Source organism: Neophocaena asiaeorientalis, unplaced genomic scaffold, assembly GCF_003031525.2.
Source record: "Neophocaena asiaeorientalis asiaeorientalis breed wild unplaced genomic scaffold, Neophocaena_asiaeorientalis_V1.1 scaffold46, whole genome shotgun sequence".
NCBI classification, from domain to species: Eukaryota; Metazoa; Chordata; class Mammalia; order Artiodactyla; family Phocoenidae; genus Neophocaena; species Neophocaena asiaeorientalis.
Genome location: NW_020175393.1, coordinates 12,774,239 through 12,800,212, shown reverse-complemented (window position 1 = coordinate 12,800,212; position 25,974 = coordinate 12,774,239). Strand labels below are relative to the sequence as shown.

Here is a 25,974-nt window from a genome sequence, read left to right as displayed (position 1 = left end):
CACATCTCTAGGCTTTTAAAAGCATTTCCTGCTCCCCAAGTAGCTGAACTTCAGAAATGTTGATTAATTTCCATTTGTGCTTCATTTTCCATTCTCACCACTGTTCTCCCAACTTTATGCTTCTCCTCGGCGAGCTTATTTTAGGCCCCTTCTTGGGGCTGGAGTTCAGAACCATTGTTGCTCACGGACACAGGCATCAGCCCAACCTTTTCCGAGTTCTTTCTCAAACAAATGTTGTCATTGTACCTGACATAGTATGTATTCTTGAAAGAGCATTTTAAAAAGAATACATCATGGCTCTGAAGAACTGAGGGAAGTGGTGGTGGAGGGACCCCACTCTTAAGACGTGAAGCAGGAGCCACGGAGCAGGGACTCAGGAGGGAGGTGGGATGTGTCCCTGGGGGACGGGGAGTGGCCATCTTTAGCACAGGGATGGCCTTCGCTGGTTGACCAGAAGGTGATACTGATCTAGTAGTGTTACCTTTGTATTGTAGGTCTTGGGAAATTTATTGAGCACCTCTTATGTGTTGGGGATTTCTAGCTCTACCTTAGAAGTTATTTTCACTCTTTGGCTAAGATGGTGGAATACCTCCCCATCTATGTAGGGGGACTCCTGCAACCCTACTGGGGGGCCTTGGTGGGCATGGTGTGTTAGCAGCCATAACCACGCTGTGACTGTGCCCTTGAAAGCACTGGATTCTCCTGACGGTATAGACATCCTGGCCCCCGAAAACGGGATGAGCTGTAAAACAAAATCTCCCCTTGATTCAGTCATTAAAAATGTATTCATTGAATACCTACGATGTTCCTTGTCACAGCTACTTAGTATTTTCATATTTTCTATTATAATCTCACCTCCAAATTAGTCATTTTTAACTAATAATTAAAAAAACTAGTAGTTAAAAAATAGATTTTAAGTGATCAGTTCTTGAGTGTCCATTTTTCTTTCTTAACTACATTATCTTAAGTTCATGGACGTCACTTGAATAAAATTTGGCGGTGGGTCCACAGACTTGAATGGGAAAAATAGATCTTTATTTTTACTAATCTCTAACTGCAGGTTAGGATTTCCTTTAATTAGGAACCTAGGTAACAAGCCATAGCAGTATTAGCAGTACCTATGACTTTGTCACCAACAGAAATCACAGATCATTACTATGTTGCAGACCCTCAAAAATCTAGTTTATTCCCATCACCACATGAAATGTGTGATAGTCATTAAAGCTGCCTCATTAAATTTTTTAATTGAATAAATTAAGAAAGAAGTCAATATATTACTAAATCACATTGTTTTAATATTTTGATAACTATATTTCAGTATAATTATTTTCTCTTGTAATCCTATGTATTTTGTTCTATACATTTAAAAGCATTATTCAGAGAAGGAATCATAGTCTTTACCAGATGGCCAAAAGGGTCCATGTCCCCAAATCTTTTTTTTTTTTTTTAATCCTACAGTCCTTTCATCCAGGGCCAGGGAGATACAAACTCTTTCAGTCTTTATATGTCTAGAAATACCTTTACTTTGCCCTCATCCATGAATGTTTTTTCAAGTGTGGAACCAGGTGAGGCCACCCTGGAAGAAAGTACAGGTGGAAAAGGATGGTGGGACCATGGACAAGGCTTGGGACAGGCTAAATTTAGAGGGAAGGTAGAGAAAGAAAGGGCACCAAGGGGATTGAGAGGTGGGAGGAACCCATGGGGTAGGAGGAACATCAGAAGACTGGATGCCGATGGGATCTCAAGGAGGCAGGAGCAGCCAGCTCTGTCACATGGTGCTGCAGAGTCAAGGAGGATGAGAGCAGCAAATGGACCATTGACCATGGTGATGTGGAAACCATGGTGATGTGGAAACCATGGTGACGGTCATGAGAGTCGCTAGTGCAGAGCTAGGGAAGGAAGATGGATTTGACTGACTTGGGAGCCAAAGAAGAGGGGTGAAGAAGTGGAGACAAAGTCAATGTGTTCAGCTCTTTGGTCAAGAGTTACTGTAAAGGGGAGCAGAAAAATATTGCAGTCAATGAGGAAAGAGACAGATGTCAAAGGCTTTTCAAGAGAGATTCTAGAACATGTTGCTGTGCTACTGGGACTGATCCAGTGCTGAAGATGAAAGAGGAAATGGCACCCAGAGCCGAGTGGAGGAAGAGGCAGGTCGTCGGCAGGAGCAGGGCTGAGTCATCCTCTCAAACCAGAGGGCAGTTCAGGTGCAAGAGTGTGGGAAGTTTGCACATAGGAGGATGAGCGTTTGAGTGATTCTGTTTTCTCAATGAAGTAGGAGGCAAGACTACAGCCAGGAGTGAGGAGAAAAGAGAAAATGTGAAATGGTGATTTGGAGGAGTGAGAAAACCAACATAAATAAGAGGATTGTCGGGCCGTGTGATTGTAGCAATTCCACCAACAATTAGCAGGATAATTTTAATAAATAAGCTGTTTGTCTGCTCTCAGACACAGATAAGAACTGCTCTCTGAAATACTCCCCCCTTTCCACTATCCCCCACTTCTCTCTAACCCCATTGCCCTCTTTTTAAAAAATTTTTTATTGGAGTGTAGTTGATTTACAATGCTGTGTTAGTTTAGGTGTACAGCAAAGTGACTCTGTTATACATGTACATATATCCACTCTTTTTTAGATTCTTTTGCCATATAGGTCACTACGCAGTTTTGAGCAGAGTTCCCTGTGCTCTGCAGAGTTGATCCTTATTAGTTATTTATTTTATATATTGTAGTGTGTATATTGTCAATCCCAGCCTCTCAATTTATCCCTCCCCCCCTTACCCAATTGCCTTCTTGTTATTAAAGCCTCTCTGATGACTTAAACCGATTCATACTTACATGCAACTCATTGGAAATGGATAATATATCCACCTTTCAAAGGCATCTGGGTCAGAGCAGAGGTTGTTCCTTCGCTTAAAGCAATTTGTCTCTAAAGGTGTAAGTTTAGGAATTAGAGGCAGGTGGACATAGGTTTATCTATTGCTTCTCAAATCCTCCCACAGAGGTGACAGTCTACACTGCTGATGTTACCTGGCGCCATATTTTTCAGACCACTGTGGTGCCCTTCACTATACTTTCAGTTCAACTGTATCCTAATACAATAGAAAGAATCATTTAACCTTCTTTCTTGAAAGGATATAGGCTTTGGCATAATTTACTTAGAGCATCATTTCTGGCACTAATTAAATTGTGGACCAAGCATCATAAAGAAAAGACTACAGGTTTAACACAAGTTTAATACTGTCTCTCTCTACTCAGAAATCATCACTGTATCTTAGGCATTAGGTATAGGGATCAACCCCTTACCTGTACCTGGGGAATTGTCTTAATTTAGAGGTAAGAAGAAAGGGTATCTGAGTATCCAGAGGGGGTTGGGGCAGGCGCCAAGGCACAATGTTAAGAGTCCTGCCTGGGAAGACAGGAGATACCAATTCTAATTCTGGTTCTGACACTAATGGGTGTTGTAGCCTTGGTGAAGCCTCTCAACTCCCTCTAGCGTGGCCGCTGGAATGAATGATCACCAGGTCCCCTTGACTCTCAAATCCTGTGATTCTGACTTTTCTCTTGGCATGTATGACTCTTCAGCTCTCACTTGTCTGGTGCTTTTAGCATCACGGCTATTCACTCATTGGCTTGATAAATTCTGAGGAAATCACCTCTCCGATCAAAGGCAAAAATGGGGGAACCTTTGTTTTGGTGGCAGAGGAAGTGTTGAGGCCCTGAATCGGGATGGAAAGTGCCCTTATGGGGGACTAGGGATGTTAGCAGATGCCCTCACTGCTGCCTGAGGCATATGACACCTGCCGATGCAGAGCACCTGCACCCAGGACACACAGTGAAGGAGCAGAAGTTAGAAGAGGAGCGACCACCCATGTTCACGTACAAAGGAACCTGCACACTTGAGACCAGATTCAGCTTCCTTCAGAACAGCTTCCTTCCCAGACCAAGACAAGAAGGAATGCCCATGTCCTCAAATACCTAGCTCTTCTCCATGTTGCCGAAAGTGAGGGTAGTGGGGATGGGGGCGGGGATAAAGGAGGAGGAGTCAGTGATGCATGTGGTCCATCGATAACTGACATCCGTGCACACCAAGGCTGCAGCCTGTGGCTGACATATGGGCAACAGTAGCTCTTCCCGCTGCATGGATGGGATGGTGGGCCACCTGTAAGAGCCAAAGGTGGAACCCAAAGGCTAGGGAGGATTGCCAGGCCACTGACGATCAACCCTGCATAAGAAAAGGTCAGCGAAGGCCAAGAGAAGGCTGTTGTCACCTCTACAGATCTGTGTCCTGCATCTGTCTCCATTTTCCCATATGCTGTCTCTCCCTCTTCCAAGAAAAGGCAGGGAAGGTAGTCTTGGCCGTGGTCCAAAATAGGACTTCACTTGGAGGGTGCTTTGGATTTCTGACCGAAGCTGGGACCATCACGGGAGACATAAGAAGGTAGGTAGACTATGGCAGTCAACTGTATCCAGTTGGTCCAAAAGATGGAAAGCTTTGGGATCTACCACAGCAAAATAATATAAGTATCTGAAAGATACTTATGCCAAGAAGGCATAATAAATCTATCGGTGGAATGGATCCAGTAACAGCAAATGCAAATAAAACCTGAGAGGCCGCCGCTGAGCACAAATATGACCAACTCCAATTAGCAGTCTCTGCCAAGATAGGCACACAAGATAAGAATAAGACCATTTGTATGCCATAAAACCGCCCAATTTTCTGTCGGTTTCTTCCTTGCATAAGGACAGGTCAGTGCCAGAGGGGAATTTTCCTGGCCTCGTTATAGAAATAACAAAGGAGAGCTGACCCTGAGTCACACTGGGTCAAAAGTGTTACCAACATCTGGTTGTGGATTAAAAAAAGGCAAATAGGGCGTACCCTGCCAAGACGTGGAAGTGTGAGTGTTTTACAAGTAGAATAACTATGGACTTTGGTGTATACCTCCGCTGTGTATATACTAACATCGTGGCATTCTTACCTTTGCTTTCATGTTACACTTTGAAATATGCTTCTTTAATGAACCAAATAGGCATCTCCCCTCAGGGAGCTTACACCCTAGTGGAGGGTTAGAAGGTGGAGACAGCCAATAAAATAAATAAGTACATTATAGTGTATTAGAGGTGATATGTGATATGGAAAAAATTCCTCAGGGAAGGGGGTTGGGAGGACTGAAGTGTGACATATGGTGGTCAGGGAAGGCCTCACTAAGGAAGCAATGTTTGGGCAAAGGTGGGAACGAGAGGGAGTGAGACACGAGGATATCTGGGCTAAAAGCATCGAGGCAGAGAGAATGGCCAGTGTCAAGACTCTGGGATGGAACAACCTGGCTCACAGGAAAGCCAGCATGGCTGGAGCAACGTGGAAAGAAGGAGAGGAATTAAGGGAGGATATGGTGGGAGGAGCAAAGCTGCCAATGGTCTAGACCTTATAGGCCACTGAAAAGACTTTCACCTTGACTGTGTGAGATGAGAGCATGTCTGAGCGCAGGTGGACATTACATAGCTTAGATCTTATGAAAATCATTTTAACCGCAGTCTTACACAGAGACCAATTAGAGGTAAAGATGATCATCCAGGCAAGAGGTAATGATGGTTTGATAAGAGTGATAGCAGTGGACGGGGTAAGAAATACCCAACCACGCGTGTATTTTGAAGCTAGACAGGATTTGTTGACCAATTAAAAAGTGTGCAAGGGAGGACTCAAGGAGGAGTCTTAGAGTTTTGGTCTGGCTAACCTGGAAGGATGGAGATGCCCTTTACTGAGATGGGAGAGACTGTTGGAAAAGCTAGCTTGGGAGGGAAGACCAGTTTTGTTTTGACATGTTAAGCTTGAGAGCCTGTTGAAGATCCAAGTGGATTTATCAAGTGAGAAGTTGGATGTACTGGTCAGATATGCAGGAGTGAGGTCTGTGATTGAGGTAGATGTTTGGAAGTCACCAGCACAAAGATTTAAACCACAAAACTGGTGGAGATCACCTGGGGAATAAGTGTCAACAGAGAAGAGTTCCAAAGACTGAGCCATGGGACATGCCAGTGTTAAGAGGAGAACCCAGCCATGGAATGAGATGAAGCAGTTTCCTTATGTTTGCCTTTTTAAAAAAATTTTATTGGAGTATAGTTGAGTTAGCTTCAGGTGTACAGCAAAGTGACTCAGTTGTACATATACATATATTCATTCTTTTTCAGATTCTTTTCCCATGTAGATATTACAGAATATTGAGTAGACTTCCCTGTGCTATGCAGTAGGTCCTTGTTGGTTATCTATCTTATATATAGTAGTGCGCGTATGTTAATCCCAAGCTCCTAATTTATCCCTCCCTCCCCACATTTCCCCTTTGGTAACCATAAGTTTGTTTTTGAAATCTGTGAGTCTGTTTCTGTTTTGTAAATAAGTTCATTTTGTATCATTTTTTAAATTAGATTCCACATATGAGTGATATCGTATAATATTTGTCTTTCTTTGACTTACTTCACTTAGTACGATAACCTCTAGATCCATCCATATTGCTGCAAATGGCATCATTTCATTCTTTTTTATGGCTGAGTAATATTCCATTGTATATATGTACCACATCTTCTTTATCCGTTCCTCTGCCACTGGACATTTAGGTTGCTTCCATGGCTTGGCTATTGTAAATAGTGCTGCGGTGAACATTGGGGTGCATGTACCTTTTCAAATTATGGTTGTCTCCGGATATACGCCCAGGAGTGGGATTGCTGGACCATATGGTAGTCCTTTTGTTTGCTTTTATGGATCAGCTAGGACATGCCAGCACCGAGTGTGGAGCTGGGCATACGATAAATAAGATGGGGCCCGGCCCTCAAGGCACTTACAGTCAATGCATTGAGCATTGAAATGATCATTTGAGTGCAGTCTGGTACCTGCAGAAAGACACGTACCTGATAGTTTGGGGTCAGGGAGAGGAAACACATGGCCCAGCCGGGGAGAGTTAGGAGGGTCCTTGGAAGAAATGACATCTGCAATTGAACTGGACATTAAAAGTTAGCCAGATGACGAAGGGGGAAGGGCAGAGACGTGACACAGCCTGGAGCATGCTGGGAAAGACACATTTATTTGGTGCTGACATTTCTGCCTGAGCAAATAGCTCTGTCTCCCATGAGGTTATCCCCTCAAGCCCTAAGAGGTGCTTCATACTAAGTAAACATAGATTAACACGACTCGTGAATTAGTTACTCAGGCTGCACCATCGCAGTCTGGTTGAAGTCTGGGTTCAATTTGCCACCAACTACAACATCTCAGAACTCAGGAGAAGGGCTCTGTCCCAGCCAACGGCAGGGCAGCTGTAGCTGCGACAGGGCAAAGTCTTCCCATCAGCAGTGAATTCTGGGTTGCAGCGGAGACCATATGGTGGTCCCGTTTTCTGTTTATCTTTGTTTTCATTGTAAAGTGAGTGCCACGAGCACAGAGTGTTCCTAGCAACAAACAGGACTATGGATGAGACAGGAATTGCTCTTCAGTGAGGCAAAGGGACAGCCACCTTGACAGCGCCCTGTCCCATGTCAGAGTTGATGGCGTCCCACAAACCAACGCAAATAGGGAAAAGACAGCGCTTTCAAAGAAGCGTTAACCCAGGAGCTGACTGACAGCAGGGTGTTTTTTAAGACAAGATGCATCTGAGTCAAGGTCCCCCACGTTGTCACTCTTTTTTGAAGTTATCAAGGTCTGCAAGCTTTCCTCTCCCGGAGTGGGCGAACTCTGCCACCAGACATTCAGTTCTCTCTTACAGTTACTTTCCAAAGCCGTCAGCCTGCAAAGTTCTTTTAGTGTCCTTTACCCGCATGATAATGTACAGGCTCCTCCTACGTTTTCTTCATTCCTTCCAACACAGCTGGTGTCATTCATCTACATCTATACTAATCCACTCAAGATACCCCCAAAGGAACCACATCTCATGACAAACACAAGAAGGTATATTTTAGAGGCATCTTCAAAGTGCCCGTCTGTATGGAACCAGAGGCAAAGCCAGCAGAAAACAAAGGCAAAGACAGTACCAAATCCCTACATGATATTACAACAAAAACCTCTTTTCTGCAGAAATAGCAATAGCTAACACACATGCTCACTAAATGCCAGGCACTGTTATAAGCCTTTATACATGTACGAAACTCATTTAATCTTCCCAGCAACCCTGAGGTAGGTCTTATTATTAATCTGATTTTACAGATGAGGAAACTTGAGGCACAGAAAGATGAAATAACCTGTTAAGTTTCTGAGGAGCTACTAGTGGGCAGATCTGGTGTCCACACGCTTAACCCCAGGCTACTTTGCATTCTCAAGACTCAGGTGTTCTCTACTACTTAAATTTAATATTATAGGTTTTTAGTATAAAAAAGAATCTGGAATGTCTTTGTCCATTTCGTATAGAAAAAGTCAATACCACAAATATTTAGTGTAAGAAATTTGGAATACATTTGACCCTTGAACAGCGTAGGGGTTAAGGGCACTCCCCCCACCCCCGCACTCGAAAATCTGTGTATAACTTTACAATCAGCGCTCCGTATCCTAGTTCCACATACAAGGAGTCAACCAGCTAACTGTGGATCGTGTCATACAGTCGTGTGTAGTTAGTGAAAAAAATCGGCATGTAAGTAGACCCAAGCACTTCAAACACACATTGTTCAAGGATCAAATGTATTCTAAGACATGATTTAAGCTGTTTGCCTCTGTGTGTATGTGTCTTAATATTCTTCTTATTTATTTATTTACTTATTGGTCAAGGGTAGTATTTTATTTATTTTTTATAGAATTACTTTTTAAATTGAAGTATAGTTGATTACTATGTTTTTTAAAAATGTATTTAAATTTATTTTGAAATAGAAATTCACAGTTCTTGTTTGTGGGTAAGATTAGGCCATGTTTTCTTATCTGTAGGGATGTTATTTTGCTCCTTTTTAAAAAAAATTTTTATTGGAGTCTAGTTGCTTTACAATGTTGTGTTAGTTTCTGCTGTACAGAAAGTGAATCAGCTATATGTATACATACATCCCCTCTTTTTTGGATTTCCTTCCCATTTAGGTCACCACAGAGCACTGAGGAGAGTTCCCTGTGCTATGCAGTAGGTTCTCATTAGTTATCTATGTTATACATAGTAGTGTGTATATGTCAATCCCTATTCCCAATTCATCAAACCCTTCCTTGCCCCCTTGGCAACCGTGTTTGTTTTCTACATCTGTGACTCTGTTTCTGCTTTGCAAATAAGTTCATCTGTATCATTTTTCTAGATTCCACATGTAAGCAAAATTATATGATATTTGTTTTTCTCTTTCTGACTGACTTCACTCTGTATGACAGTATTTTCTATAGAATCAAAAGATTTATTTTTTATAGTGATTCACGCTTTACTATAGGTAATGCCGTTAGAACTGGATTAAATAATAAGGCCCTTTACTGTGCCACTGACAGTAAATCCAGAGGTAAAGTACATCCACAACGTGCCACATGTCCAAGCACACCCAGGGCCCGGCAAGGAGAATGACATCACTGTGCTTTAAACCTATCACAATGCACCCCCTGAGCACAGCCAGGCCCAGGCTGGCAGCAGGGAGGAAATGGACGGTAAGCTGTCAGGAGGCCACCAACAACATCTTCCACAATGGCATGGAGTGGGCTGGAGGATACAATTTAGAATCAGTACCGAGAAGTAGAATGATAATATTTTGAAGTTTCATCTTCTTTTTGCCAAAATACTTCACCATTGCCCCCAGCCTGAGTACGACTGGTGGTTGCTGACTTGCCTTCGGGGCGATAGCTCTGGCTGGAAAGGAAGGCTGGTGAGGAGGGAAGGAGACGGTGTGGGACAGGGAAAGCCCATGAGCTTGGAGGATTCGAGCCCAGGTCTCCAGTTCTGGAGCTCTTCCTCTATGCCAGGCTTTTACCAGAGCCTATAGAATATACTGCCTTAGCGGTATTATTATTCCACTTTCACACATAATAAAACTGAGTCTCAGTGAGGTCTCATAACATGTCCAAGGCCACAGAAATAGGAATCAGTGGCCCTATGGTTTGAACCCCTACAGTCTGACTCTGGGGTCCTGGCACTGACACACAGTCCTGACACTAGGAGGGTTTCTTTCAATGAGATCTGGGGACGGCCTGCGTCAGACTTACTGGAGCACTTACAATGCAGATTCCTGGGCTCTAGAACAGGAGCCATTCATCAGACTTTCTGTGGGCAGCGTTTTAGAGTAGGAAATTGAAGATCATTCCCCATGCTGAAGTTTAAGAACAATTAGATGACCACCTATTACTTCCCATCTGTGTTCTGACCTTGGGCAAGTCACTGTTTCTCTTTGAACCTCAGTTTCCTCCCTTGTAAAAAGAGGATGAGTAAGGTCACTTTCAGCTCAAAAACTCTGATTCTGATTCTAATTCATTTTTAAAAAATTTTTTATTGGAGTATAGTTGCTTTGCAATGTTTTGTTAGTTTCTGCTCTACAGCAAAGTGAATCAGCTATACGTATACGTATATCCCCTCTTTTTTGGATTTCCTTCCCATTTAGGTCACCACAGAGCACTGAGTAGAGTTCCCTGTGCTACGCAGTAGGTTCTCACTGACTTATCTATTTTATACATAGTGATTCTCATTCATTTTAAACCCAACCACCTGACTGCAGCCTGCCAACCTGCCTTTTTCCAGGTATCTCCTTATCTTTAAACATTAGTGTTATTGAGATGATATTTTAAGTGTTACAGAATTTGTAGTTAGATGCACAAATATTCATAGAGTTTCCCTGGAAATCTGGGAGAACTGGATGCCCCTGAATGTGACATATTTGAAGTGCAACCCTCCCTTAAGCCCAGGGCTAGGACTAAACAACCTCACTAGGTCTTCTCGTATTCAAGATTTTTTTAATCTCTGATTTCTTGGTGCCACTAGAAATGAAACTCATTGATAATTGTAATTTCCTTTCTGAAAGCGCAATCTCATTTAGTGGACATCTTTCAAAGGTTTAAACCAGGCATCCTACACCAGCCATGAGCTCTAACACATTTGGGGTTCTCTCTGGTTTCATTTTCTGAACTTTTTCTTGGAGAAAGGAAAACAAAAACTAGGGCATTGGCCAAACAAGTCCGGCCACTCAGTGAATAGGTTTCCAGATAAGAATGACCTGAAGGACGTCCCACGGGCGTGAGGGAAATCGCATGCGCCATCCAGGGAAGAGGACCAGAAATCGCTTCTTGCTTTCAAACAGCGGCTAGCCATCAGGGATGGCCCTGTGAGGCTCGGAGGACCACGGCAGGAAGGCACTGGTCAGCAGCGAGACTAAGCTCGGCTTGGAGCTGCCGGACCTGCCTGAGCCCTCCCGACGAGTCCTGCTTGACTCTCCCTTACCCGAGCATGAGGCTGTGGGGTGAATGGCCTCGTAGTGGAGACCTGGAAGTTTGTTAGACGTCTGACCAGAGCAGGAGCCGGCCTGGGACAACGGTGCTAGGAAGGTAACGGGCATTTCTCCTAATGGGGGTCTGTCTCCCTTTGTAGCAAGATCTCAGGGGCAGCTAGGTCACTCTGACACTGCTTTAAGTCATCTTTCAGTTACGACCCTCTGCCTGATTTTCTTTTCTGTAGCTGTGACATGTATGTAGGGAGCACAGAGCATGTCTGGTCAAGGGCATTTTGCATGCAGGCTGTTGGTTAAGTTGGTGACACTGTGTTTAGGGAGACTGAGTGTCAGGCAGTGAGCTGGGATGCTTTTAGGATTTCCTCTAAAATAAAAAAAGCTTTCCTTTTCTTTTTCTTTCTTTATAATGAGGTTTCCCATCCCTGAGCCAGAAAATACCGTAAAGACCAGAGCATTTTTGAATTGCTATGTGAGTGTTTCCATGCCAGGCAGCAGGGGAGGCTACCCCGAGTGTAGCAGGAGAGGCACGGGTATCCTCAGGTCCCAGGCAGTCCTGGGAATGTGAAATGTAAGATGCTGCCCCACCCAGACTGAGGGGAAAGGGGTTTGCAGGTCAGCGCTGGGAAGGATGTCAGGAAAAGTGCTGGGATCAAGAGCAGGCAGGCTTGTCTTCAGTGTTCTAGAAGGAAGGAAATGCCCTATGATGTGTGGTTTGCTTAAACCATTTTTTTTTAACATCTTTATTAGAGTATAATTGCTTTACAATGGTGTGTTAGTTTCTGCCGTACAACAGAGTGAATCAGCTATATGTGCACATATATCCCCATATCTCCTTCCTCTTGTGTCTTCCTCCCACCCTCCCTATCCCACCCCTCTAGGTGGACACAAAGCATGGAGCTGATCTCCCTGTGCTATGAGGCTGCTTCCCACTAGCTAGCTATTTTACACTCATGCCACTCTCTCACTTCGTCCCAGCTTACCCTTCCCCCTCCCCGTGTCCTCAAGTCCATTATCTATGTCTGCGTCTTTATTCCTGCCCTGCCCCTAGGTTCTTCAGAACCTTTTTTTCTTTTTAGATTCCATATATGTGTGTTAGCATACGGTATTTGTTTTTCTGTTTCTGACATTTCACTCTGTGTGACAGACTCTAGGTCCATCCACCTCACTCAAATAACTCAATTTCGTTTCTTTATATGGCTCAGTAATATTCCATTGTACATATGTGTCACATCTTTATCCATTCATCTGTTGATGGACACTTAGGTTGCTTCCATGTCCTGCCTATTGTAAATAGAGCTGCAATGAACATTTTTGTATATGACTTTTTTTGAATTATGGTTTTCTCAGGGTATATGCCCAGTAGTGGGATTGCTGGGTTATATGGTAGTTTTATTTTTAGTTTTTGAAGGAACCTCCATACTGTTCTCCATTGTGGCTGTATCAATTTACATTCCCACCGACATTGCAAGAGGGTTCCCTTTTCTCCACACCCTCTCCAGCATTTGTTGTTTGTAGATTTTCTGATGATGTCCATTCTAACTGGTGTGAGGTGATACCTCATTGTAGTTTTGATTTGAATTTCTCTAATAGTTAGTGATGTTGAGCAGCTTTTCACGTGCCTCTTGGCCATCTGTATGTCTTCTTTGGAGAAATGTCTATTTAGGTCTTCTGCCCAATTTTGGATTGGGTTTAAACCATGTTTTCTTGTACTTTGTAGAAAGCCAGGCCACACCACTTCACTGCAGCTCAGTTTTTCCCTTCATAAAGGGCTAATGTTTGGGGCCTTTCATTTTTGAATTACACAAGTAATGCATGACTATATCCGTACTATAATAGACTATGCCTAACAATTTATCAAGTCCCGCACACCCGATATGCATTACTTTTTTTCCCTCCCCAAAGTTATCCCACCAGTTGTTTGCTGTGTATGTCACCAGTTAAATGACGTGTTTTTCTGTCTTCCCAGCTCTTAGGACAAGTCAGGGCACATAGGAGTACAAGAAGTTCGCGTTGTCAGATCCATGTATTGTTCTTTAACAATACCTTCCTCTCACTGGAAAGAAAAACTAATACATGGGGAATGTGAACAGCTCTTTTAATATTTAGAAAAGTTTGGAAGAGTTTTATTCATTTTCAGCATTATTATTTTTGTGTTGGTTTTGACTTTGGCAACTAATAGTATTCATAACAGTTTCCCAGGGATTAAATTCTAGATTTTTCAACTAGTAGTTCGGGCCTCTCTCCTGAAGGCCATCAAAGGCATTCTGTTCTGGAAAAGAAAAGAAAAGAAAATTAACCTGATAGATAGATGGATGGATGGATGGATAGATAGATAGATGATAGCTAGCCAGCTAGATTAAGTGGTTGGCTCTGGGAAAATGGGGAGAGTGTGGGAGAGATTCCCTTTTCATTTAGTGGATAATAGTTGGGTTTAACAGATGGGTTCATTTTCTATTTCTTTTAGCTTTCTGTAAAAAGGTGGCCTTTTTTTTTTTTTCCTTCCATACATTATTATGAGACAAGTGAATAAGAAGAAAGCACAGTGAACTAGTCGGTATGGGTCATGGAGAGAGGATCTGGAATGAAGTTGCATGAGCAACGTCCAGTCCAAGAATAATCACAGAATACTTTCAGTTGCTATTTGGCATCTTCTCGCCCTTCCCAAGGTTTCTCTACCCCAAACTAGAGGGCCAGCTGGCCCTGCTGATTTTGGACATTCTCTGGTGCTTTCTTGACCATCCTGTTAAATTTGCCTGCCTTGACACTTTCTCAGGGTAATTCAGTTAATCATTTCACCCTACTGTGCAGTGCTAGCCCCTGATAGAGACCGCCTCATCCTCCACCATGTCATAGGTAAAGCAGGTAGCTTGTTCGCATTTTATGGAATACAAAAATGAGAGGCTCAGAGGTTTCGTTGTTTGCTCAACATCTCACAATTAATCTTTTGGGGGCACTGAAATAAAAAGAAGCCCAGATCTCTGCCTTTCCAACATAAGGATAGAAGTCATGTGGAATAGAGAATGAATGGGATTGGCTAGATTCTATCAACTTGGTAGCAACATGGACTCCCAGTTGTGCTGAAAGTCTGTAGACAGATTAAGCTATTGCCTGGTCCAGATTTTAGCAGATTCTAATGCCTTCTGTCCATTGGTATCACCCCCAGAAACTTAACAAAAAGAAGACGTTGCCCAGACACTTCCCTGGAACAACTGAGTCAGAATCTCTGGGGAAACGGCTCGGGCATGGTTTTTTGTGTGGTTCGTTTGTTTTTAAACCTCCAAAGTGATTCTGTTATGCAGTGAGGGTTGGGAACCACTGAGTCCAAACTGTAAGAGATAAAGTCTAAATTGAGAAGCAGAAGTGATAACCGCTTCATGGAGCCGAGAAGTTGGGGGCAGAAGTCCCAGCAGCTGTGAACATCATGGATTAGGATTCTGGCGGCTCCTATTTATGAGAGGAACAGTCCTGTCTCACGTCTGCAGGTGAGAATGAAGAGGCATCTCTACTCCCCAGACAATGGCACTGCCTTTCAAGTTTAAATCAGAACAACCCCACTGGCTTCCCTGCAGATTCATGGGCTCCCTGTTACTTGCAGAGTTTACAAAATCAGATGAAATGTTCTAGGTAAACAGGACGTGCTCTTCTGCCGCCAAATGACTACGGGGGTGGGGGTCATCTATTCTACTCAGTGTCATTTTAACATGTGTCTCAGTTCCCAGAAAAAGAAATACTAATTATCCTTTGCATGATCTGCCACTTTCTGGATTGATCTATAGATGGATAGACAATAATTCAGAGCTGTTTGGTTTTTTTTAAATAGATTTTATTTATTTACTTATTTATTTTTGGCTGCATTGGGTCTTCGTTACTGCACGCGGGCTTTTCTGTAGTTGTGGCGAGCGGGTGTTACTCTTCGTGGCGGTGCCTGGGCTTCTCATTGCAGTGGCTTCTCTTGTTGCAGAGCACGGGCTCTAGGTGCGTGGGCTTCAGTAGTTGTGGCACGTGGGCTCAGCAGTTGTGGCTCACGGGGTTAGTTGCTCCGCGGCATGTGGGATCTTCCTGAACCAGGGATCAAACCTGTGTCCCCTGCATTGGCAGGAGGATTCTTAACCACTGCGCCATCAGGGAGTCCCCAGAGCTGTTTTTTAATCAGAAGATGTGTCCCTAGAAACTTCCTCGCTGACATTTCTCAGTAAAATCCAAATTAGTATCACTCATCGCTGTAATCTTTGTCTCCTTTATAAGGAGCACTGGGTGGTGGTGGTGGGGGGGGCTCTCAGCCTCAGTTTCCCCAGGTCCTGGGAGTTTCAACACAGAGTAGGTGCTGCAGGAAGGCTTGTTGGGTTAAATATCTGTGTTGAGGCGCTATGAATTCACACGTTATTTACCAGCTCAGCATTTCAACTCACATTGTCTGATTCTAGTGATGATGGTTAAAGTAACTGGCATCTTGCCTGTTTCCTAAAAGATAATCACAAAGGTGAAACCTTTAAAGTCACAGTGGAAGCAATTACGGTGATAGGTGTGCAAAGAGCTGTGGAATTACGTTGTTTCCTAAAAGATAATCACAAAGGTGAAACCTTTAAAGTCACAGCTTAGTGGAAGCATTTACGGTGATAGGTGTGCAAAGAGCTGTGGAATTACAAAGACAGAGAATCCTTTCCTTTAATCAGCTTATACTCAGAATGGGAGGCAAGGCACAGGCCTTGGGAACTTTAATAATAACAGGTAATATTTACTGAGTGCTTATTATGTGCCAGGCACTGTGTTCAGTGCTTTACAAAGACTGCTAAGTCATATAGTTATTCCAATAATCCAATACCTCAGGTACTATTATAATACGTACTTTATAGACAAAAGGACACAGAATTTTAAGTAAGTTGCCCGAGGCACACAAAGCTGGCAAGTAGGGAAGTTGGGATTCCAGCTCAGGCAGTCTGACTTACCAGTCCAGAGGCCTAATTACTATGCTGTGCTCCAAAAACCACAACAGTGCTGCAAAAAAAAATCCAAATGCCAGGGCCAGCAGAGTAGCGGAGGAGAGAAATGCAGTGTATTCCATTCAAGAATGATGTATTGCTCGAAAAGACAAGAAAAGAGGCATGTGTGCTATAAAGGGTAAGAGCTCAGATTCGGCAACAGAGTCGGCTACATACTGTGCGACTTGGGGGGTGTGATTTAATTTACCGAAGTCTCAGTTTCTCCATCAGTAAAACGGGGATATTGCTACTTCAAACAATATAGGATTTAAGGATTAAATGAGCCTAGTACATGCAGAGCGCTTAGTCTAATGCCAGCATATAGCGAGGGCTTGATAAATGATAGCAATTGTTGTTACTAAGGGAATAAGCAAGACCTGAAATAATGAGTAAATCTCAGAAGGGAGGAACGGGTCATTTCAGCTGCCAAGAATAGTGTGAGAAGAAGCTAAGAGCTAGCAATCCATTCAACCAATATTTGTTGTTAATATTTAGGACACATTTTGCAAAAAAAGGTACAATAACAGCTTGTGAGTAGGTCAGCCTGTTCTGTATCCAAGTGTCATGGAAGAAAAATGTAGCAGGGCTGGGTTTTCCTTAGGTTGCGGTGACCATGCTTGCCAGGTGAATTAGTCCAAATATTCTCTGGGCATTTGAGAACGTTCAGAGTACTTGAATGTGGTACAGTAGCAATCTATGAAAAATAGTGTTCTAGGCAAAAGAATCAGCTGATGGTATTGGATATTGGACAGGGAGGAAAGGAGGGAGGGTTCAGCAGATTGCTGCAGTCATCCCGGTGATAGTGATAATGATGAGATGGTAATGTCCACACCAATATGGAGGCCGAGGAAAAGAAAACATGGCAGTGGAGGTGTTTACAGGACTTAGCGAATGGTTGAATTGCTCCCCCAACTCCTGTCCTCGATTCTTGTAACCAGGAATACCCGTGGGGCTGTGAGTCTGTAAAACTGAAGAATGAAGCCAGCAGCTGGCAAACCTGGGAAGAGGTGGGTTAGGAGAGAAGAGACACATTAGTTCTGGATGAGCGGAATTTACACCCAGGTGGAAATAGTCCGGTTGGAAAGATGCTCCTAATATTTAGCAAAGAGATCAAGGTGGAAATAAAGTTAAACTGATAATTGAAACCATAGCTGTGGGCTTCCCTGGTGGCGCAGTGGTTGAGCGTCCACCTGCCGATGCAGGGGACACGGGTTCGTGCCCCGGTCCGGGAAGATCCCACATGCTGCGGACCGGCTGGGCCCGTGAGCCATGGCCGCTGAACCTGCGTGTCCTGAGGCTGTGCTCTGCGGAGGGAGAGGCCACAACAGTGAGAGGCCCGCAAAAAAGGAAATACTTTTTTTTTTACATCTTTATTAGAGTATAATTGCTTTACAATGGTGTGCTAGTTTCTTCTTTATAACAAAGTGAATCAGTTACACATCTACATATACCCCCATACCTCCTCCCTCTTGCATCTCCCTCCCTCCCATCCTCCCTATCCCACCCCTCTAGGTGGTCACAAAGCACCGAGCTGATCTCCCTGTGCTATGCGGCTGCTTCCCACTAGCTATCTATGTTTGGTAGTGTATATATGTCCATGCCACTCTCTCACTTTGTCCCAGCTTACCCTTTAGAAAATACCTTTCATAATAAGATGAGGACTAAAGTCAGACTATCCAGATTAAGGAAGTTTTGGAATGGCCATGACTTCTCAGGGTACTGTATTTGGGGGGAAAAATAATACTTTTTTCATTTTAAGCAGCACACATACATACATTATTCTTAAAGTCTAACAAAATGGAAATTTAAGAGAAGTGAAGTCACTGGCTAAGGACACCAATGCCTGATGTCAGAGATATGGAGTGAATGGGGGCTGGGAAAGGAGGGAACACAGAGGGCTAAGATGGCCCTGCCAAATATTAAAATGTTGGAATAATTGAAACCACAAGGTAGATAAATAACTGCTGTCCCGGGGCCCCTGGATTGTCCGAAGTGCCCCCTCCCACCTCTGCCTCGGTCACCCAGTTGCTTGCCTTGGACCCTAGCACAGACCTCCCCACTAACTGGCAATGAGGGCCCTGAGGCCTCTGCTCTTGCAGCGACCAGGGACTGCTCTGATTGGGCCACTATTGTTGTTATTAGAATACTCTATTATTTTGAATCTCACCTCGTAAAGAGTAGAACCACAGAACTGTAAAGGTTTGGACCAACACCCAAGTCCCCTGAGGCTCTATACAGCTTGGCAGCCAACCCCAGGGCCACCCTCCATGGCAGTCGAAATGCATTGTCTTGCCAGGGCTTAGGGAAACCCCTCCATGTGGTAAATGAAAGGAGCAAGATGGTTGAGATAAGAGCAGAGTTAGGAACTTAATGTTTTCGTGGAGATGGCAATCTCTTGCTCAAAGGTTAAAATCCTCCAGTGATTTACAACAAGGAAAGAAAGATAAAAGGTTATCAATGCCACACACATGTGCAGTGTGTTTTAGAAAGCTTGACCCCATTGTGTACAAACAAATGTTCCTCTGTAATCTGATAGGACTGAGCTACCCTGACACAATGCTACTGCAGGACTTTATTTTAAGGCAAAGGGAAATTAAATAGGAAAAAAAAATTTCAAGGCAGTTCTTTCACTGGTATTGTGTTTCGTGTTTGTGTTAAATAAATATTTAGTTTATAGTTCTGCATGTGTGACGGATGAATCATCTCATTAGATAAGGTCAGCAAAGGTAAGTTTTATCACTTCTGTGTTTGAAAATACAGATCTGTGAAGGCGGGCTCTTAAAGCAGTCCTTAAGGACTTTTAGTCTGCACGTCTGCAATTCAGGAGGGAGGTTATTGATGACATCCTGTCTTAATTGCAACCCTGAGCAAAGAATATTAATCTCAGTCAAATTTGCAATGGAAGTCCTGAAATTTCATACTACCGTTCATCACCTGCCATCAGGAGGAACTCTGCTTTGAATTATTCTCTAGTACTAGCGTAATATAGATATATATATACTAGTATTCTCTAGTAGTAGCATAATATAGATATATGTGCCCCAGAACATAAGGAACGGGGCATAGGAAGATATACCATTGGCGTTTTCAAAGGATACAATACCTGTCTAGTTAGTCACACACAGGCCAAGGATTAGTAAGATGCGTGGCTTCCCCTGTTAGTGTCCTAGCATGCAATGCAATTCTTCCTTTCTTAAAAAGAAAGCCATGCATATAACATCACCTTCTGTGCATGACACAGAAACCAAGCAGTTTACCTATGGGAAGAATCGCTACTCTCTCCTCCACTTTTTAACCAAATACCTTGAGTTTTATGTGCCCACCACATTCACAAGTCCTGACCTCCCATTTACAGCTGAACAGAGCAGGGAATCTCCAACCAGGAGGCAGTCGTCTGCCTGAGCATTAAAGGGTGGATAGAATTTGAATATGTGGTGATTATGTTGAGGCGAAGGGACAGGAAAACAAGGGAGACCAAGAAACCAAGTAAATGATGACAGGATTACTTTGGTTTTGCCAAACACTGAAAAATAGTTTGACCATAATAACTACCCTTCCCCACTCCCAGGATTAAGTTTCAAAGATTAATGTTCATATTATTACTTTTGCATGAACACTGGGAAATCTCTTGTACTATTTTAAATTATGAAAAAGCAATCAGCTACAGTAGTGAAAATATGATAGGTGCTTATTAAATAAGCCAGCTCCGGGTCATGAGGCCTTCAGCATCAGCAAAAGCCATTGCCTTTGTTCCGAAGGCAGCTGGGAGCTGAACAGAGGTAACACATGAGAAGAGCACTTCCAGAAGGTCTATCTTGCATCTACATAGGAGATGCACAGAGAGGAAAAGAATCCAGACATTGCAGTGGTGCATGTGAGGGGCAGTAAAGGCCTGGACTGTGTAGTCACCCAGAGATGTGAGAGATAAGTGCAAGAGATAGTTACGATTAGGCTCAGAAGCCTAAGTGAGGTTACAATGGATTTGAAATAATTGTGAGAAATTTTGGCACCTTCAGAGGACAATTCCTCTACCCCAAATTTGAAATCACCAGGGGCCATCAGCTCCCTGGCTTTGCTGAAAAGAAAACTGAGACTCAGAGAGGTGAAGTGACTTGCCCCGGTTCACGAACCAATCAGTGCCAAAGTGAGGCTAGAATTCAGTTGCCTGGTCTAAGGTCTATATAGAGAAAGTTTTTCATTTATTCTTACTGATATCCCACTGAGAAGATCTCATAGGCCAAATGGTACCTTTTCCCAATGGAGTAGATGGCAAATTTTATCACTACCACATATCAACTGTGCAATCCTGCAATCTTGGTGAGCTACTCATCCTTCTAACCTTCCATTTCCATTTTTGAATATGGAATAATTAATTTAGTGGTATCACAGGATCATTGAGAGGGTTAAATGACATAATCCTTGGAGAGAGCTTAGCACCATGCCTGAAACAGATCCAGTAAGTGACAGGAATATGTCACCATCAGCATCACCATCATCACCATCAGCATCAGCATCACCATCACCATCATCACCATCTTCATTGCTGATAATTATTCTCCACCATCCTATCACAAACAACTTGTCTGACTGTAGGACAACATTATTGTCTATTGATAGAATTTTAAGAATCCTTGGTTGAGTTCTTCAGTCCTGACTGACTCAACCCCTAGCTGCCTTTGAGACACATAGCCCTTGCCAGGCCCTGGTTTTCTCATCTAAAAAACTAAGAGGTGTGTGTGTGTGTGCATGTGTGTGCTAGTATGTGTGTGTGTGTGTTTGTAGAGGGCTGGCAAGAGTGCTTGAACTAGAGATGAATTCTCGTTTGTTTTTCAATTTTAAACTGTGTATGTTTTATGCTCTATTCAGACACACCAATAATCCATTTTTCAATTTTCATAAAAACATTCCCAGAATAAATAGTAAATACTGGGCAGCAGACCAGAGGGCCACACTCACACTTTTTGAGTGATAAAAAATAAAAAGAGGTATCATTTTTATTGAATTCTATATTAGTTTGCTAGGAACACTGTAATAAAGTCCTGCAGATTGGGTAGCTTAAACAACAGAAATTTATTTTCTCACAGTTCTGGAGCTTGGAGGTCTGAAATCAAGGTGTTGGCAGAATTGGTTTCTTCAGAAGCCTCTCTCCTTGGCTTGTAGATGCTGTCTTCCTCTGGTGTCTTCGTGTGGTCATTCCTCTGCGTGGGTCTGTGTCCTAATCTCCTCTTACATGGTCACTGGATATGTTGGATTAGGGCCCCACCCATATGACCTCATTTTGATGCAATGACCTCTTTAAAGACCCTGTCTCCAAATAAGGTCACATTCTGAGCTGCTGGGGTGTTGGAATTCAACACATTAATTTTGGAGGACACAACTCAGCCCTTAAGAAATTCAGCTGTGGCCAGGCTTTCCTGTGCTTCGTGGGCACAATCTCTAACCTTTACAGCAATGCTGCAAAGTGGGTACTGTGATTCTCATTATTCACATCAGGAAACTGAGGCTCCATGGGGTTAAGTGTCTCACCAACAGTTACTAAGTGATGGAGCTGGAATCAGAACATAGGCCTGTTTTGCATCAAAGCTAGTGCTCTTTCCACTACAGTCTGTTATAGGAAGGAGAGAATCACTGGAGCCCTAATGTCATTACATTCATTTTCTTTCCAAGTCAGAGCAAAAAATAGCTCTGCCTTCTCTGTTGATGGTGATTGCTCAGGAGAGCAATGCACACCCAGGGACCGTGGCTGAGCCTTCGTCACAGTGGTTGGACAAGCTGACCAAGGCAACGTCCACAAGGAATTCAAGGGACAACTAAACATCGCCCTTCGGGCTGCTTTGTTCCCTTTAAACAGAGACAAAGGCCTCTGCTTATGCTCTCCTCCTTTGCCTGGGATTCTCTTTTCTTGCCCCGTTTTACATTAAAACATTACCCATCCTTCAGGGTCTGGCTGGCGACCTCGGTCACTCCCAAACTCACCCAACTTCCCCCTGTCCAACCTCCTCCAGTCATCTCATCCCTTCACACTGCAGCTCACGTTGGAGACAGACCAAGTTGGGGGCGATTCTCACTCTGTTACTTACTAGCTGGGCGGCTTGGGTCAGTACGGTAACCTCTCTGAGAGCCTTCACGTTCTCATCTATGAATTAGGATGAAAACACCTACCTCACAGGCTTCTTGTGAGAGGCAAATTAAGTGAATGAACATATTAATCGCATTGAGGGCTGTGCCTGGTACCTAGTAGGCATTTAGTAAATAGCATCTTTTAAACTTACATTTTTTCTTCCAGTCTCTGTTTCATGCCTTCCCGATGAGATTGAGAACTTCTTAGGAACAGGGACCATGACTCATGTCAATTCATGAACGCGTGGCGCGAATTTAGGCCCACAGAAAGATCTCAATGTTTGTTGGTTCGTAATTGTGCATCATGATTGATTCTATGTGAGATATATAATACAACCTCAAATAACAGACTTGCCTGCTTATTTGCATCAAAAACTATCGGTAGATCACATCTGAGTCCATAATCCCATGAAACCATTCATTCATCCACCACTGACTGACTGTCTCCTAAATGCATCCCCCTTAAGATTCTGTTTCTATGTAGTTTCTTTAGTAGACAGAGGACTATAGGCTGGTGATGGAAAGTGACAGGAGTGTGGATGGAGCAATGGGATGCTGAAAATGTGGACCTGCAGACCTCAAACCTCCCTCTGCATCAGAAACAGCTGGGACAGATACGGATGCTCAGCTCCCTACCCTGCCAGAAATGCTAATTCAATTGGTCTGGCATGATATTAAAACAACAAATAAACAAATGAAAAGAGGAAAAAAAAAAAAAAGAGAAATTCCCCAGGTGCTTGTTCTGACGTGCAGCCAGGGATAAGAACCATTTAAGCAGACGATGCTCAAATACTCTTCCAGGGTGGTGGTACCCAGGCAGTGTTAAGGGGAGGGGCTGTGCTCAGGGACCAAGCCAGGAGCAGAGCCCCGGACTGGAGGAAGGATGAGGCACCTGGGCAGAGGCTGATCAAATGTGGGCTTGCTTTCACCTCTTGCCTTCCCTCTCCCCAGGGGGAGCCAAGGAGAGTATCAAGGCCAGGGTCCCCAGGGCAGAGGGGCCGAGAACACCAGAGAGCACAGGAGGGCAGAGCTGTGTAGAGCTTAGGAAATCATTCCCAGAACGAGTCTCACGATTGCCCTATTTATACAGAGCTTGGAATCATAAATTGATGATGACATTGGGTCATCAGACCACACAGATGTGGTCATTTCAAGAACAGGCTTCTAAACTTGCAAGGTGTACAAGTCTCTTCACTCCTGCTCCCACCCCCTCCATCAAATCGCGGCGGCTCAGGGCTGATGAAGGGTTTCCTGGAGACCAGCTGATCTGAAGCACTGGTTGTTTAGAAGATTTGGGAGAACCGTTCCCTGATGTGTTTCAGGTCAGTTTCACAATGAATGTTTCTGGTGCACATCCCTCCAAAAGAGAACGCTGTTAAAGACTGCTCCAAGGAACCCAGGCCCTCCTCCTCCAAGTGCAGTGATGCTGAGAATCCTGGCGACTTCTTCCTGGCATATGAGGCTTATGATGTCAGGGTGCTTGATTTCCCTCCCCCTCTCTTCTAACTTCACAGACAGGAAAACAGAGTCTGAGGAACCAGGAAGTTGCTCATCTCCCCAGGGTTACTCCTGAGCACGGGGTCATATCTCCCAGCTTTTTCTAAGATATAGCAGGCTCATATAGGTTGGTGAGTTTTAGTAGACAGTGTCCAGAATTTATAATGTAAAAGGAGAAAGAAATTGGCAATGACATCAGATATGTTTCTTTCCCTTTCTGCCTCTGCTTGTCTCTGAGTTTCTTAGTTGTGCTCTGCCATTTACTCCAGGAATTTGGAATAAATGTAAACTTCTCAGGGATTTACCATGAAAGGGGCCCTACTGAAGATATATTGCCTTGACGTGGGGTGCTACTCTGGGCTTTTCGTTGGATGGATTTGGATTCTCTTCCCTGTTAGCCAAGTTAAACAGCTTCCACTAGATTCCTCACTGATGAGAGCAGCTGGACGGTTACTGAGACGTTATTGGTATAGGTGAGAATAGTGCGTTTTCAGAAGGCTCTCCCCACACATAGCAGGAGCCCTAAAAACTGAACTGATCTTCAGCTGGTATCACTGTTCAGATTGGTCAGGCTCGCGCCATATTGGTTGTCAAATATTTTCAATATTACCTCTCCCTCAAAACGATGGCCTTCTTCCTTCAAGTGGAGGACCTGCCCTTCACCCTTACCATGTAACTGATGACTGTATGTAGCTGTTTTCTTTCTTCTGTATCCAGAGAACATCCCCTCCCCACAGTGCAGTCCTTCCTGTATCCGTATTTCTACTGAATAGTGATTCTGTGGCCACAAAATAGGCCAACAGAGAAAAGGATGTCAGTTTCATCAAGAGCTATGTCCAGGGAGGCTGGGGGAAGATGGGGACAGTGGACAGTATTGGCCAGTGGCTATTATACAAAAGGACCAGACATGACCATTTAGGTTGTGACCATTTATTTGGTCATTATCATGACCAAGATAATCCTTGCTAACTCTGACAAAGGCCAACATTGGGACGAGAGAAAGATGTGGAGTCAGCTTGAATTCCTTTAATGCCTGAGTCCCTCCATGGCTGTCACGTACTAAGGGAGGCTCATTAACTATTCAGTTACTAGCTCTCGTCTCCTTGATTAACTGCCTCAAAATGGAACCAGCCAGTCCAGTGCACTAAGTCAATGCCTAAAAAGATTAAATTCCCTCCAAAATACCCGATTCATCCCCAAAACAGTTGTTATCCCCAGGCTAAATCAGCCTGCTCCACACTCACAAAAGCCTACTCCCTTCAACAAGGAATGAGTGGTTATGCTTTCCCTGCAGTAGATGCATCTGGTCTTAAATATCTATTCCTGTAACCTAAATTGCAAAGCATTTTCCAAAAGCCGTTGAGTTGTAGAATTTTAAAAATGTATTTGATTGCCAGATCTGCAAATTGGCTCAGTTTTCCAGGGCCTTATTCTTCCTTCTTTTCCCCTGGGGGAGAGGAAAAGGAGACAGCGACAGTTGGTGATTGAAACACAGTCCTCCCTGGCATGTAAGTCTTGGCTGTCTCTCCGTGTGTTATCCTGGCCAGGTCCCCTGGTGCCCCCGGCAACGCCTGGACCAAGGGCTGTCCTTGATGGCGGCTCTCTGGATTCCACTAAGGTCAGGGTGAAACCATTGCAGCCGGCATCCCTGGAGCTCTGCACGGCTTTTAGTCACATCTGAGCCTCAGAGAAGTCTGTGAGAGAATTAGAGGAGGTCTAAGTATCCCCATTTCATAGATGAGCAAACTGGATGCAGAGAAGTGTCAAGGATGCAATTAGTTTGTAGTCATCCTGGATCCTAACCCATATCTCCTTAGTCAAGTATTCTTTTCACAAAAACACATGGACATAAAAATGTCAGTAAGGAAAGGAATCTACACAAAGTAGTTTGTCATGGTCCTCAGACCCATGAGAGGTGGGATTATTCCATGTGATACTCTAACTTTCAAATGCAACAATGATTAATCTGGTCTCTGAAAAAGTTTGTTTTCATTACTAGCATTGTAAAGAGATAGCTATAAAA

The 25,974-nt window shown here is 43.7% G+C and overlaps 1 protein-coding gene across 11 annotated transcripts in view; it reads left to right on the top strand.

The window, feature by feature from the left end:
• The window catches only part of ADGRF5 (adhesion G protein-coupled receptor F5), a 107,437-nt gene that overhangs the window by 23,477 nt on the left and 57,986 nt on the right, over positions 1–25,974 (top strand). For 2 of the 11 annotated variants that reach the window (XM_024766274.1, XM_024766267.1), the window contains exon 1: positions 11,226–11,452. The exons of 8 other annotated variants lie outside the window; for them this stretch is intronic. The gene's annotated coding sequence lies outside the window, so the exon portion shown is untranslated. Of the gene's footprint in view, positions 1–11,225; positions 11,453–14,804; positions 14,838–25,974 lie in introns of those variants that run through there. One more of the 11 variants, XM_024766269.1, reaches the window with a different exon arrangement.